At 38.8% G+C, this 15,489-nt stretch overlaps 1 non-coding gene across 1 annotated transcript; it reads right to left on the bottom strand.

The window, feature by feature from the left end:
• Positions 1-585: 585 nt before the first annotated feature.
• On the bottom strand, positions 586-693 carry LOC112752376 (small nucleolar RNA R71). Its single transcript, XR_003176815.1, has one exon. It is a non-coding gene; the product is annotated as a small nucleolar RNA R71 (small nucleolar RNA).
• Positions 694-15,489: the final 14,796 nt, after the last annotated feature.

The raw sequence follows: 15,489 nt of genomic DNA, 5'->3' as shown, positions 1-15,489 counted from the left end.
TGGGTAAAAAAGATCCCTATTATTATTATTTTTCTGTTCCCTCTTTTTCATGTGAGTAGGAGAAAGGACAAGAATATTCTTGTTGAAGCAGATCCAGAACCTGAAAGGACTTTGAAGAGGAAACTAAGAGAAGCTAAATTACAACAATCCAGCAAGCTCCTGTCAGGAACTTTCGAACAAGAAGAAGAGATGGCAGCCGAAAATAATAATAATGCAAGGAGGATGCTTGGTGACTTTACTGCACCTAATTCCAATTTACATGGAAGAAGCATCTCCATCCCTACCATTGGAACAAACAACTTTGAGCTGAATCCTCAATTAGTTTCTCTGATGCAGCAGAACTACAAGTTTCATGGACTTCCATCTGAAAATCCTTTTCAGTTCTTAACTGAATTTTTGCAGATCTGTGATACTGTTAAGACTAATGGAGTAGATCCTGAAGTCTACAGGCTCATGCTTTTCCCTTTTGCTGTAAGAGACAGAGCTAGAGTGTGGTTGGACTCTCAACCCAAAGATAGCCTGAACTCTTGGGATAAGCTGGTCACGGCTTTCTTAGCCAAGTTCTTTCCTCCTCAAAAGCCGAGCAAGCTTAGAGTGGATGTTCAAACCTTCAGACAGAAGGAAGGTGAATCCCTCTATGAAGCTTGGGAGAGATACAAGCAACTGACCAAAAAGTGTCCTTCTGACATGCTTTCAGAATAGACCATCCTGGATATATTCTATGATGGTCTGTCTGAATTAGCTAAAATGTCATTGGATACTTCTGCAGGTAGATCCATTCACCTAAAGAAAATGCCTACAGAAGCTCAAGAACTTATTGACATGGTTGCTAATAACCAGTTCATGTACACTTCTGAGAGGAATCCTGTGAGCAATGGGACGCCTCAGAAGAAGGGAGTTCTTGAAATTGATACTCTGAATGCCATATTGGCTCAGAATAAAATATTGACTCAGCAAGTCAATATGATTTCTCAGAGTCTGAAAGGAATGCAAGCTGCATCCAACAGTACTCAAGAGGCATCTTCTGAAGAAGAAGCTTATGATCCTGAAAACCCTGCAATAGCAGAGGTAAATTACTTAGGTGAACCTTATGGAAACACCTATAACTCATCATGGAGAAATCACCCAAATCTCTCATGGAAGGATCAACAAAAGCCTCAACAAGGCTTTAATAATGGTGGAAGAAATAGGTTTAACAATAGTAAACCTTTTCCATCATCCACTCAGCAACAAACAGAGAACTCTGAACAAAATACCTCTAATTTAGCAAACTTAGTCTCTGATCTATCTAAGGCCACTGTGAGTTTCATGAATGAAACAAGGTCTTCCATTAGAGATTTGGAAGCACAAGTGGGCCAGCTGAGTAAGAAGATCACTAAAACTCCTCATAGTATCTCCCAAGCAATACAGAAGAAAATCCAAAAGGAGAGTGCAAGGCCATTGAAATGACCATCATGGCCGAAACCACAAAAGAGGAAGAGGACATGAATCCCAAGGAGGAAGACCTCCTGGGACGTCCAATGATCAATAAGGAGTTTCCCTTTAAGGAACCAAAAGAATCTAAGGCTCATCTAGAGACCATAGAGATTCCATTAAACCTTCTTATGCCATTCATGAGCTCTGACGAGTATTCCTCTTCTGAAGAGAATGAGGATGTTACTAAGGAGCAAGTTACCAAGTACCTTGGTGCAATCATGAAGCTGAATGCCAAATTATTTGGTATTGAGACTTGGGAAGATGAACCTCCCTTGTTCACCAATGAACTAAGTGATCTGGATCAACTGACATTGCCTCAGAAGAAACAGGATCCTGGAAGGTTCCTAATACCTTGTACCATAGGCACCATGATCTTTAAAAAGGCTCTGTGTGACCTTGGTTCAGGGATAAACCTCATGCCCCTCTCTGTAATAGAGAAACTGGGAATTTTTGGGGTACAAGCTGCTAAAATCTCATTAGAGATGGTAGACAATTCAAGAAAATAGGCTTATGGACAAGTAGAGGACGTATTAGTAAAGGTTGAAGGCCTTTACATCCCTGCTGATTTCATAGTCCTAGATACTGGGAAGGATGAGGATGAATCCATCATCCTTGGAAGACCCTTCCTAGCCACAGCAAGAGCTGTGATTGATGTTGACAGAGGTGAACTAGTCCTTCAATTGAATGAGGACTCCCTTGAGTTTAAAACTCAAGGACATCCTTCTATAAACATGGAAAAGAGGCACAGTAAGCTTCTCTTAAAACAGAGTCAACCAGAGCTCCCACAGTCAAACTCTAAGTTTGGTGTTGGGAGGCCACAACCAAACTCTAAGTTTGGTGTTGAACTCCCATATCCAAACTCTAAGTTTGGTGTTGAGGAGTCTCAACAATGCTCTGAACATCTGTGAGGCTCCATGAGAGCCCACTGTCAAGCTATTGACATTAAAGAAGCGCTTGTTGGGAGGCAACCTAATTTTTATTTATCTAATTCTATTTTATTTTTATTGTTCTTTCATGTTTTATTAGGTTCATGATCATGTGGAGTCACAAAATAAATATAAAAATTGAAAACGGAATCAAAAACAGTAGAAGAAAAATCACACCCTGGAGGAGGATCTGACTGGCGTTTAAACGCCAGTAAGGAGCATCTGGCTGGCGTTCAACGCCAGAACAGAGCATGTTTCTGGCGTTGAACGCCAGAAACAAGCAGCATCCTAGTGTTCAGACGCCAGAAATGCACAGTGAGGAAAGTTGGCACTGAACGCCAGAAACAAGCATAGAACTGGCGTTCAACGCCAGAAATATGCTGCATCTGGGCGCTGAACGCCCAGAACAAGCATCAATTCGGTGTTTGAACGCCAGAATTGCATGCAAAGGCATTTTACATGCCTAATTGGTGCAGGGATGTAAATCCTTGACACCTCAGGATCTGTGGACCTCACAGGATCCCCACCTACCTCACCCTCTCTCTCTCCATTCATGGTCATCCCTTCTGTTTTCCATTTATCACTCACATCTATACACCCACCTACCTTCAAAATTCAACATCTCTTTCCCACCCAATCCCACCCATATGGCCGAATACACACATCCCTCCATCTCCTCCATATCTTCTTCTTCTTCTTCTTCTATTCTTTCTTCTTTTGCTCGAGGGCGAGCAACATTCTAAGTTTGGTGTGGTAAAAGCATAGCTTTTTTGTTTTTCAATAACCATTAATGGCACCTAAGGCCAGAGAAACCTCAAGAAAGAGGAAAGAGAAGACAATTGCTTTTACCTCTGAGCCATGAGAGATGGAAAGATTCATCTCACAAGCCCATCACTAAGAAAAGGATAGAGCAAACAAGAGAGCACATTCATGGATCTCAACAAGCACATGAAGAAGCTCACCATCAAGAAATCCCAGAGATGCCTCAAATGCATTTTCCTCCACAAAACTATTGGGAGCAAATCAACACCTTCCTAGGAGAATTAAGTTCCAACATGGGACAATTAAGGGTGGAACATCAAGAGCACTCCATCATCCTTCATGAAATTAGAGAAGATCAAAAAGCAATGAGGGAGGAGCAACAAAGACAAGGAAGAGACATAGAAGAGCTCAAGGACATCATTGATTCCTCAAGAAGGAAACGCCACCATCACTAAGGTGGATTCATTCCTTGTTCTTAAATTCTCTGTTTTTCGTTTTCTTTATGTTAAGTGCTTATCCATGTTTGTGTCTTATTACATGATCATTAGTGTTTAGTTACTTTGTCTTAAAGTTATGAATGTCCTATGAATCCATCACCTCTCTTAAATGAAAAATGTTTTAATTCAAAAGAACAAGAAGTACATGAGTTTCGAATTTATCCTTGAACTTAGTTTAATTATATTGATGTGGTGACAATGCTTCTTGTTTTCTGAATGAATGCTTGAACAGTGCATATGTCTTTTGAAGTTGTTGTTTAAGAATGTTAAATATGTTGGCTCTTGAAAGAATGATGACAAAGAGACATGTTATTTGATAATCTGAAAAATCATAAAAATGATTCTTGAAGCAAGAAAAAGCAGCAAAGAATAAAGCTTGCAGAAAAAAAAATAGCGAAAAAAAATATAGAAAAAGAAAAACCAAGCAGAAAAAGCCAAAAGCTCTTAAAACCAAAAGGCAAGAGCAAAAAGCCAATAACCCTTAAAAGCAAAAGGCAAGGGTAAATAAAAAGGATCCCAAGGCTTTGAGCATCAGTGGATAGGAGGGCCTAAAGGAATAAAATCCTGGCCTAAGCGGCTAAATCAAGCTGTCCCTAACCATGTGCTTGTGGCGTGAAGGTGTCAAGTGAAAACTTGAGACTAAGCGGTTAAAGTCAAGGTCCAAAGCAAAAGAAGAGTGTGCTTAAGAACCCTGGACACCTCTAATTGGGGACTTTAGCAAAGCTGAGTCACAATCTGAAAAGGTTCACCCAGTTATGTGTCTGTGGCATTTATGTATCCGGTGGTAATACTAGAAAATAAAGTGCTTAAGGCCACGGCCAAGACTCATAAAGTAGCTGTGTTCAAGAATCATCATACTGAACTAGGAGAATCAATAACACTATCTGAACTCTGAGTTCTTATAGATGCCAATCATTCTGAACCTCAATGGATAAAGTGAGATGCCAAAACTATTCAAGAGGCAAAAAGCTACAAGTCCCGCTCATCTGATTGGAGCTATGTTTCATTGAGATTTTGGAATTTATAGTATATTCTCTTCTTTTTATCCTATTTGATTTTCAGTTGCTTGGGGACAAGCAACAATTTAAGTTTGGTGTTGTGATGAGCGGATAATTTATACGCTTTTTGGCATTGTTTTTAGTATGTTTTTAGTAGGATCTAGTTACTTTTAGGGATGTTTTTATTAGTTTTTATGTTAAATTCACATTTCTGGACTTTAGTATGAGTTTGTGTGTTTTTCTGTGATTTCAGGTATTTTTTGGCTGAAATTGAGGGACTTGAGCAAAAATCAGATTCAGAGGTTGAAGAAGGACTGCTGATGCTGTTGGATTCTGACCTCCCTGCACTCAAAGTAAATTTTCTGGAGCTACAGAACTCAAAATGGCGCGCTTTCAATTGCGTTGGAAAGTAGACATCCAGGGATTTCCAGCAATATATAATAGTTCATACTTTGGCTGAGTTTAGATGACGTAAAAGGGCGTTGAACGCTAGTTCTACGCTGCTGTCTGGAGTTAAACGCGAGAAACACGTCACAAACCAGAGTTGAACGCCAGAAACACGTTACAACCTGGCGTTCAACTTCAGAAAGAGCCTCTGCACGTGTAACATTCAAGCTCAGCCCAAGCACACACCAAGTGGGCCCCAGAAGTGGATTTATGCATCAATTACTTACTTCTGTAAACCCTAGTAGCTAGTTTATTATAAATAGGACTTTTTACTATTGTATTAGACATCTCATGATTTTTAGTTCATCCTAGGATCATATTGATCACGTTTTGGGGGCTGGCCATTTGGCCATGCTTGAACCTTTCACTTATGTATTTTTAACGGTAGAGTTTCTACACTCCATAGATTAAGGTGTGGAGCTCTGCTGTTCCTCATGAATTAATGCAAAGTACTACTGTTTTTCTATTCAATTCAACTTATTCCGCTTTTAAGATATTCATTCGCACTTCAACATGAATGTGATGAACGTGACAATCATCATCATTCCCCTACGAACGCGTGCCTGACAACCACTTCCGTTCCACTTTAGATTGAATGATTATCTCTTGGATCTCTTAATCAGAATCTTCGTGGTGTAAGCTAGATTGATGGCGGCATTCATGAGAATCCGGAAAGTCCAAACCTTGTATGTGGTATTCTGAGTAGGATTCTGGGATTGAATGACTGTGACGAACTTTAAACTCGCGAGTGCTGGACGTAGTGACAGACACAAAAGGAGGGTGAATCCTATTCCAGTATGATTGAGAACCTCAGATGATTACCCGTGCTGTGACAAAGCATTTGGACCATTTTCACAAGAGGATAGGATGCAGCCATTGACCACGGTGATGCCTCCAGATGATTAGCCATGCAGTGACAGCGCATCGGACCATTTTCACAGAGAGGATGAAAAGTAGCCATTGACAATGGTGATGTCCTTACATAAAGCCAGCCATGGAAAGGAGTAAAACTGATTGGATGAAGACAGCAGGAAAGCAGAAGTTCAGAGGAACGAACACATCTCCATACACGTATCTGAAATTCTCACCAATGATATACATAAGTATTTCTATCTTTATTTTCTATTTATTTATTATTAATTTTCGAAAACTCCATAATCATTTATTATCCGCCTGATTGAGATTTACAATATGACCATAGCTTGCTTCATACCAACAATCTCCGTGGGATCGACCCTCACTCATGTAAGGTTTTATTACTTGGATGACCCAGTGCACTTGCTAGTTAGTTGTATCGAAGTTGTGAATGAAAAATGATTTATTAAGACGTGCGTACAAGTTTTTGGCGCCGTTGCCTGAGATAACAATTTCGTGCACCATGCACTATCCTCCTTAGCATCAGTTGTAACATCCTTGACAGAATTCTCCACAACTCTGGGTTCCCAGGAAGTTTAGCGTCTCCTAAGTCTTCAACCAACTCTTCTTCTTGTATAATGACAGCTTCCTCTACTTGTTCTAGTACGAAGTCATGCTCTGTCTTGTCCAGTGGAGTTTCTAATATCTCCTTCATGCTACGCTCTTCATTAGATTGTCCACATGGGGCTCTGGGAGGCCCTTGAATGTTCGAACGTCGAGAAGATAATTGACTTATTTCATGCTCCAGTCAATGAAGGGTTGTTTGAAGTTGATCTACTGTTCCCTTGAGGTGAACTTCTGATTCTCGGGGTGATGGATTTGGATGTGGTACATTGGGAAGTGGTGGTGTTTGGGAGTGATTGGATTGGAATCGGTGTAAATGAGGATCATATGGTGGCGAATGGTGAAAGGGAGCTTGTGAGTGTGGTGGTTCAAGGTTGTGTTGAGAGGATGGCCTATAAGCATAGGGTGGGGCTTGTTGGTAACTACAAGGTTGTCCACCATGTCTATTGCCTTGGTATGCCTTGGTAACTACAAGGTTGTCCACCATGTCTGCTGCCTAAAGGGTTGATCAGATCCTCTTGGCTCGATCCATCTTTGATTGCTCTGACCTTGATGCATGTTCTTGTTATAACTTTCATTCCTTTCAACAATATTAGAACTAAACTCAAAGCGAGAGGGGTGAGAATTCATAGTAGCTAGTGAAGATAAAAGAAGAAAATAAAAACAAATAAACACGTAAAAGAAAAATATTTACAATAACCAATAATAAGGAACACAATTGCAAATCCCCGGCAACGGCGCCATTTTGATGAGAGAACTTTTTCATGGTCTAGAAATTCGCAGGTAAATCCTCGTTGCAAGTATAGTTTCCAAACCAACAAATGTCCTTTCATACAAACGTTTTTGTTGTCACAAGTAACAAACCCCTTTAAAATTGATAACCGAGTATTTAATCCTCGGGTTGTCTTCTCAAGAGTATGTTCTTATTATTGGTTATGAAGATTGTAAATTGGGGTTTTGAAGATGAAGAACAAGTGATTTAAATTGCAATTAAAGTAAGTAAAAGACTGTAAATTAAATAAATAACTGTAAAACACACTTTTGGCCAAGGTATGAGAAATTAGAAATCCTATCCTAGTTATCCTTATCAATGATGATGAAAATTGAATCTTAATTCCACTTAGTTAACCTTTGCTAGAGCAAAGGAAAGTCAAGTGACTAATTAGTTAGATCCTCAAATCCTAGTTAATCCCTAAGGAAAGATTAGGATTATTGAAGTTCAATTCAATTAGTAAAGATAACGATAATCAATCATGTTGAGTTTGATAACTCCTGAGTTACTGATTTCTTAACCAATACCAAAAGGGGAAAAGTAGATCTACTGGAATAAAAATGTCTTCAGATTGGGGATAAAAGTAACATAAATAAAAGAAAGCAATAATAAACTGAAATACCTCAAATAACATTAATTTAAAGAGTAATCTGTAACATAGAAGAATTCATAATTAAATTGAGAACAAAATAAAAAGGTGTATTGAACCTGGTAAAGAGATAATCCGGAAAGCGAATAAAATCCTAAATCTAAATCCTAATCCTAAAGAGAGAGGAGAGAATCTCCCTCTCAAAACTAAATCTAATTCATGAATACTAACTAATTGGAGACTCTCCCCGAATGGATCCATTCCCCCACTTCATAACCTCTGGTCTATGCCTTCTGGACTTGGATTTGGGCCAAAAAGGGCTTCAGAATTCGCTATGAGCGTTTTCTGCAATTTCTGGTGTGTGGCCTCTGTCACGCGTCCGTGTGGGTCATGTGGTCGCGTCATTAGGAGTTTTTCCTTGTCACGCGGTCGCGTCAGTCATGCGTCCGCGTCATATGTGTCTCGCTCAAGGTGCGCAGTCGCGTCAGTCATACGGCCGCGTCATTGTCTCTTCGCGCTGGCATGCGGCCACGTCGCCCATGCGATCGCGTGGATGCCAGTTTCTTCAAAAACTCCGTTTTATGCTTTCCTTCCAATTTTGTATGTTTCCTTTCCATCCTTTAAGTCATTCCTGCCTTAGAAGATCTGAAACTACTCAACACACAAATCACGGCATCGAATGGAAATAAAGGGTAATCAAAATAATTATTTTTAAGCATAGGAAACATGTTTTTCACATACATCACATAATAAGGAAGGGAAAGTAAAACCATGCAATTAATATGAATAAGTGGGTGAAGGATTGAATAAATCACTCAAATTAAGCACAAAATATATCATAAAATATGGGTTTATCAGTTTCCTAAGTCTTCAACCAACTTTTCTTCGTTTACAATGACAGCTTCCTCTACTTGTTCCAGTACGAAGTCATGCCCTGTTTTGTCCACTGGAGTTTCTAGTATCTCCTTCATACTACGTTCTTCTTTAGATTGTCCACATGGGGCTGTGGGAGGTCCTTGAATGTTCGAACGTCTAGAAGATAATAAACTTACTGCCTGCTCCAGTTGATGAAGGGTTATTTGAAGTTGATCTACTGTTTCCTTGAGGCGAACCTCTGATTCTTGGGGTGATAGATTTGGACGTGGTATATGGGAAAGTAGTGGTATTTAGGAGTAATTGGATTGGAATTTGGGTAGATGAGGATCATATGGTAGTGAATGGTGAAAAGGAGCTTGTGAATGTGGTGGTGCAAAGTTATGTTGAGAGGATGGCCTATAAGCACAGGGTGGGGCTTGTTGGTAACTACAAGGTTGTCCACCATGTATATTGGCTTGGTATGCATTGTAGAATGGTCTTTGTCCATGATATCTTGGAGGGTGTTGTTGCCTAAAGGCTTGATCAGATACTCTTGGCTCCATCCATCTTTGATTGCTCTGACCTTGATGCATGTTCCTATTATAACTTTTACTCCTTTCAACAATATTAGAACCAAACTCAAAGCGAGAGGGGTGAGAATTCATAGTTGCTAATGGAAGTAAAAAGAGAAAATAAAGACAAATAAAGAAATAAAAGAAAAATATTTACAATAACCAATAATAAGGCACACGATTGCAGTTCCCCGGCAACGGCGCCATTTTTGACGTTAAGATTTTTTGCCGGTAAAGAATTTTATAAAAATAGTCGCGTTGTAGATATAGTCTCTAAACCAACAGAAATCCCTTCGTACAAACGTTTTAGTTGTCACAAGTAACAAACCCCTTAAAAATTGATAACCGAAGTATTTAAACCTCGGGTCGTCTTCTCAAGGAACTGCAGGGAAGTATGTTCTTATTATTGGTTATGGACATTGTAAATCAGAGTTTTGAAGATGAGGAACAAGTGATTTGAATTGCAATTAAAATAAGTAAAAGACTGTAAAATAAAAAAATAACTGTAAAATAAACTTTTGGGAAGGTATGAGAAATTAGAAGTCCTATCCTAGTTATCCTTATCAATGATGCTGAAGATTGAATCTTAATTCCACTTAGTTAGTCCTTACTTAAAGAAAAGAAAGGTCAAGTGACTAATTAGTTTGATCTTCAAATCCTAGTTAATCCCTAAGGAAAGATTGGGATTATTGAAGTTCAATTCAATTAGCAAAGATAACAATTATCAATCATGTTGAGTTTGATAACTCCTGAGTTACTGATTTCTTAACCAAGACCATAAGGGGAAAAGTAAATCTACTGGAATAAAAATGTCTTCAGATTGGAAGCAACAGTAACATAAATAAAAGAAAGCAATAATAAACTGAAATACCTCAAATAACATTAATCCAAAGAATAATCTATAACATAGAAGAATTCATAAATTAAATTGAGAAAATAAATAAAAAGGAATGTTGAACCTGATAAAAAGATAATCCTGAAAGCAAAAGAAATCCTAATCCTAATTCTAAATCCTAAAAGAGAGAGGAGAGAACCTCTCCCTCAAAACTACATCTAATTCATGAAAAATAACTAATTGGAGACTCTCTTCTGAATGGATGCATTCCCCCACTTCATAACCTTTGATCTGTGCCTTCTGGACTTGGATTTGGGCCAAAAAGGGCTTCAGAAATCGCTGGGAGCATTTTCTGTAATTTCTGGTGCGTGGCCTCTGTCACGCGTCCGCGTGGGTCAAGTGGTCGCGTCAATTGGAGTTTTCCTTGCCACGCGATCGCTTCAGTCATGCGTCCGCGTCATATGCGTTTCGCTCAAGGCAGGCGATCACGTCAATCATGTGGTCGCGTCACTACCATTTCGCGCTAGCATGCGGCCGCGTCGTCCATGCGATCGCGTCACTACCAGTTTCTTCAAAAACTCCATTTTATGCTTTGCTTCCAATTTTGTATGTTTCCTTTCCACCCTTTAAGTCATTCCTGCCTTAAAAGATCTGAAACTACTCAACACACGAATCACGGGATCGAATGGAAATAAAGGGTAATTAAAATAATTACTTTTAAGGCATAGGAAACATGTTTTTCACATACATCACATAATAAGGAAGGGAGTGTAAAACCATGCAATTTATATGAATAAGTGAGTGAAGGATTGAATGAATCACTTAAATTAGGCACAAAATATATCATAAAATATGGGTTTATCAACGTGCCAAGCTATCCCTTCTTCCACGTTAATTGCCACGTTAGTGGCACTAACGTGGCTCTTCTCTGCTTCTTCTTACCTGAAATCAATCAAACAAGTTGCATCAAAGTCTTGCTCTTATCATGAGATAATGCATCACTCATTACATCAATAAATCCTTGCCTCATTCTCATTAAAATGTTTAGAATTCACAATGTTTGATTGAATCAAGATATGAATGCATACTCAACCAAATACTTGCTTACTGCCTAAGAAAATGCATGAAACTAACCTAAAACATACTCAAAATGGCTTGTGAAACTAGCTAAGATGCCTTGGAATCACAACACCAAACATAAATCTTGCTTGTCCTCAAGCAAGTGATAGAGCATAAGAAGAATGAATGAGAATACAAAGAGATACAAGTACTTATTGAGAGAATTCAAAGCCTTGGTTCATGAAGTTTCATGCATTATAACTTAGGTTCATGTTCTTGTTGGTTTCTAGGCTATAATATGCTCTTAAATACTCACTCTATTGCCTTCTATGAGACTCTTATTCTTGATCCTTAACTTAGCTTTGGTTTTGTTTTCTTTTTCTCTTTAGAGCTTATTGCTTTCTTTAGCTAAGTGCTCTGTGTTGAGGCAACTCTTTATGATAAGCTTTCAGCCAACACTCCCGAACCAGTTGGTTGAAGGTGTTAGGTGTTGAAACACCCCTGAGGACTTACTTACTCAAGCCTCTCCTCAGCACAAACACACCACAGGCACATGGTTTGTTATTCATTCCTAAGACTTTGGGCCCAGCACCTCGTTGGGTTACTAAATATGTTGTGACAAGGTTGCTCTAGATAGTGGATGTTCAGTTGATAATCCTGTGTTAGTTAACCCAAGTTATCATGTGATGAAGAACTCCTCAGAACCTAATCATCCAAGCATATCCTTGCACAAAAACACCACAGACACATGCCTCAAGATTCAAACTATTGGTGCCTAGCTTTGTTGCTTGCTCTTTTCTTTCTTTTCAGTTTCTTTTTCTTCCCAGGATCTTTTTATTCATCTAAGTCTCATAGAATTCACATTAAGGTAATATTTCAAGAGATATTTTAGCTCTCAACCTTATTGATGAACTAACTTAGCTAGCAATTACCGCCACAAACATTAGGACTTTATTCTGCAAACTTTGGACTTTACTCTTCTTTTTCACACCATTTTCTTACAATTTCTTTTATTGAACTCAAGAAACAAGCATACACCTAAGCAAGATGGAGTGATCTAAGCATCTAAGCTAGCAAGCTAAAGATAAACTAAAAGAACTAAATGCAAATACTAAATTGAAATTCATAACTACTATGGAGGCATGTTCTATTTCATACATAATTTTCCTTATTTAAAACTTTAAAAGAAACTTCACCACCTTTTTTTATTATTTTCCTTGTTCATGTCCCTCCACTTGTTTGTCCTTTTTCTTTGTTGCTCATTCTTTTTGACTGCTTGTACCTCCTTACCCTTGTGGCATCCTTGCTTTCTTCCAATCCTCCAATGCTTTTCTCACTGATTCATGGCTTTGCTCTGCTCTCTCTTTCTCTAGTCATGCTAGCTCATCGTGAACTTCTTCATACCTCTTGATCCCTGGATTTAGCATTGGTAGCTACCCAACCAAGTAGCCGAGCCTAGCTTGAATGTTTATATCATACCCAGCTCTACTTAGGTAGACTCCTTCTTGGAATGCTCTATACTCATCAAATGCTTCCATGTGATCATGTTGTCTTCGAAGAATTTCATGAATATGTGCATCTTAGTGGGCTTGCATGTGAAGTAGTCTTTGGATGGCTTCTTGTTGTTGAGCTTGCCTTTGATTTACCATGTTGATGGATTCACCAAGTTGTTTGTCTTGCTCGAGTTGCTGCTCCATTATTTGCTTATGCCACTCTCTTTGGTGATCCATTATTTGGGATTGAAATTCTTCTTGTTGGTTCATCATTTGCATTTGGAGGTTCTTCTGTTACTCTTGGCTATCTAGATATTGCCTTGATAGGCTATCAATGGCCTCTTGGACTTGGCTCATGTCTAAGGTGACTGGGACAGGTCCTCCCGAAGCTTGTTCTTCTGAGGCTTGTGGCACTGCTCATTTCTTTGGGGCCTTTGTTGAGCTTAAGCAGGTGAAACATAGTTCATTCGTCGAGGAGTAATATGTTTACCAACTGTCACCCACTCAATGTCATCATCTGATTCACGAAAACTTGCCTCTCAATAAATTTTCTTCCGGCAAGTGCACCGGATTGTCGTCAAGTAAAAACTCATTGTAGAGTGAGGTCAAATCCCACAGGGATTGGTAGATCGATCAATTATAATTGGTGAATTGTTCTAGTTGAGGGAAATTAGAATTTAATTGGGATTGCAGAAAGTAAAATTGGCGGGAAACTTAAATTGCAAGAAGTTAAAGGAATAGAAAATTAAATTGCAGGGAATTAAAGTGCAGAAGCTTAAATTGCAAGAAACTAAATGGGAAGCGAAATGATAAACCCCATTTATAGGGTCTATCTTGTGCTTAATTTAGGAGATTTTATGACCTTTTACCCAAATTTATTTAATGAAATAGCATGGTTTTGTAAATTCTCCATTAATTGTGCTTAAGAGTGAAAACATGCTTTTAGGACTTAAAATAGCTTAATTTAATTCACCATCATTCCATTAGATGCCTTGATATGTTTGTTAAGTGATTTCAAATTTAGGAGGTAAAGATTGGATCAAGGGAATGAAGGAAAAACATGTAAAAATGGAGAACTCATGAAGAAATGAAGGAATCGCAAAAGCTGTCAAGCCGACCTCTTCGCACTTAATCAACCATAACTTGAGCTACAGAGGTCCAAATGATGCGGTTCTAGTTGCGTTGGAAAGCTAACATCCGGGGCTTCGAAATGATAAATGATTTTCTATAGTTGCTAATTACGTGTCATCATGTCATGTTTTTCCAAATGATTAGTGCTTAAATATTGCATTCTTTTGTGCTTAAATGGTATATTTCCTTGATCTTTTGATTTTATAAATTTTGTAGGAAATAAGTGGGAAAAGAAGCAAAATAGCACAAAATAAGCTAAAAAGAAGAAAAGAGGAATTTTGGGCACACTTTGAAGTGGAGCACGCTTTGGAACTATAGGCCACGCTTTTAAAAGCGTGGCCCATGACCATGAAGCCATGGCATGCATTAATCATTTATGCGTGCATTTAATTAACGCCAATTGTAACGACCCAATTTCTGGTACGTCATGATCATACTAGAAACTGAGCGCTACAAATTTGTCTTCCTAATTATTATCTATTATTTATTATATGAGCCTGAGTCATTGTTAAAAGCGTAATTAGTTTGCGAGGTACTTTTTTTTTTAAACGTTTGGATTAACAAACAGTAACATTCATAATCAATTCACAAATAATAATAGATAAAACGGTTATAAACAACCACACATAAATACATCTCAAGCAATTGATAACATTCCGTGATCCAGCTTTATTAGAGTATAGCCTTTTATTTAGAACACCCCTAGATATAGCTAAATAATATATATATATACATACAACATCCCAGGCCCTGACCTGTTCAAGAAATCCCTAAGCTGGTACCCAGGCTAGCCTAGACTCTATTCTCACCTAGTCCCTCGAAACTACTAAAGCGAGGGAAAGTATGTTCTAAGTCTTCAAAACTCAAGTCAGGTGAAACGTCATCAAAAGGTGGAACATCATCTTCTACTCCTCTCCACGATCAAATATTGCCATATGACATCACTCCAGTACCTCATCAAGTAGCCACATAAGAAGAGTCTCGTACATAGGATTTAGGTTAAAGTTCGCGTACAAACGGGGTGCAGACGTTGGCTGGTCTCACCGTATATACATATGAACAGAGAACGGGATTCACCCTAGACTCAGAAGACTACCTAGAGCGGAATCCTCTTTGTGAACGGTCATCAGCGAACTACGGAAGTGTACCCAAGCTTCCATCTGAAGGGGGCAGGGAGAGAGAAGGGGTAAGAACTTGGGAGTTCTTAGTAGGGTCGGGGTTATTGGTTAAGTTCATTAATTCCGTGTTGTTTAGCAGACGAATAGTAAAATACCGAGAAGTAGTGAACAGAAGATACAGGTAAATAGAGAAAATAGAGAAAACAGAAAACAGAACATAAATAGAAAAATACAAGAAAATACAACACATACACAAAGAATAGAATACAAACAAGGAAAGCATACATTCATACAACAATCATAACAGACGAAAATGCACAGCCAAGTATGATGCATGTCTAGCCCTAGCGCAGGTAATGAGCTCATCTGTCGGTTACATACCCGCTCCCGACGTTACCCAGCAACCTCTGTCTGGATAAGGCTTTCCTGTTGGCAATATCCACTGCAAGCAACCTTTGTCTTGCAGGGTATCCACTACAA

The sequence above is a fragment of the Arachis hypogaea genome, chromosome 15 (assembly GCF_003086295.3).
Source record: "Arachis hypogaea cultivar Tifrunner chromosome 15, arahy.Tifrunner.gnm2.J5K5, whole genome shotgun sequence".
NCBI classification, from domain to species: domain Eukaryota; kingdom Viridiplantae; phylum Streptophyta; class Magnoliopsida; order Fabales; family Fabaceae; genus Arachis; species Arachis hypogaea.
The sequence above is the reverse complement of the archived record's forward strand: the minus strand, read 5'-3'. Positions and strand labels throughout refer to the sequence as shown.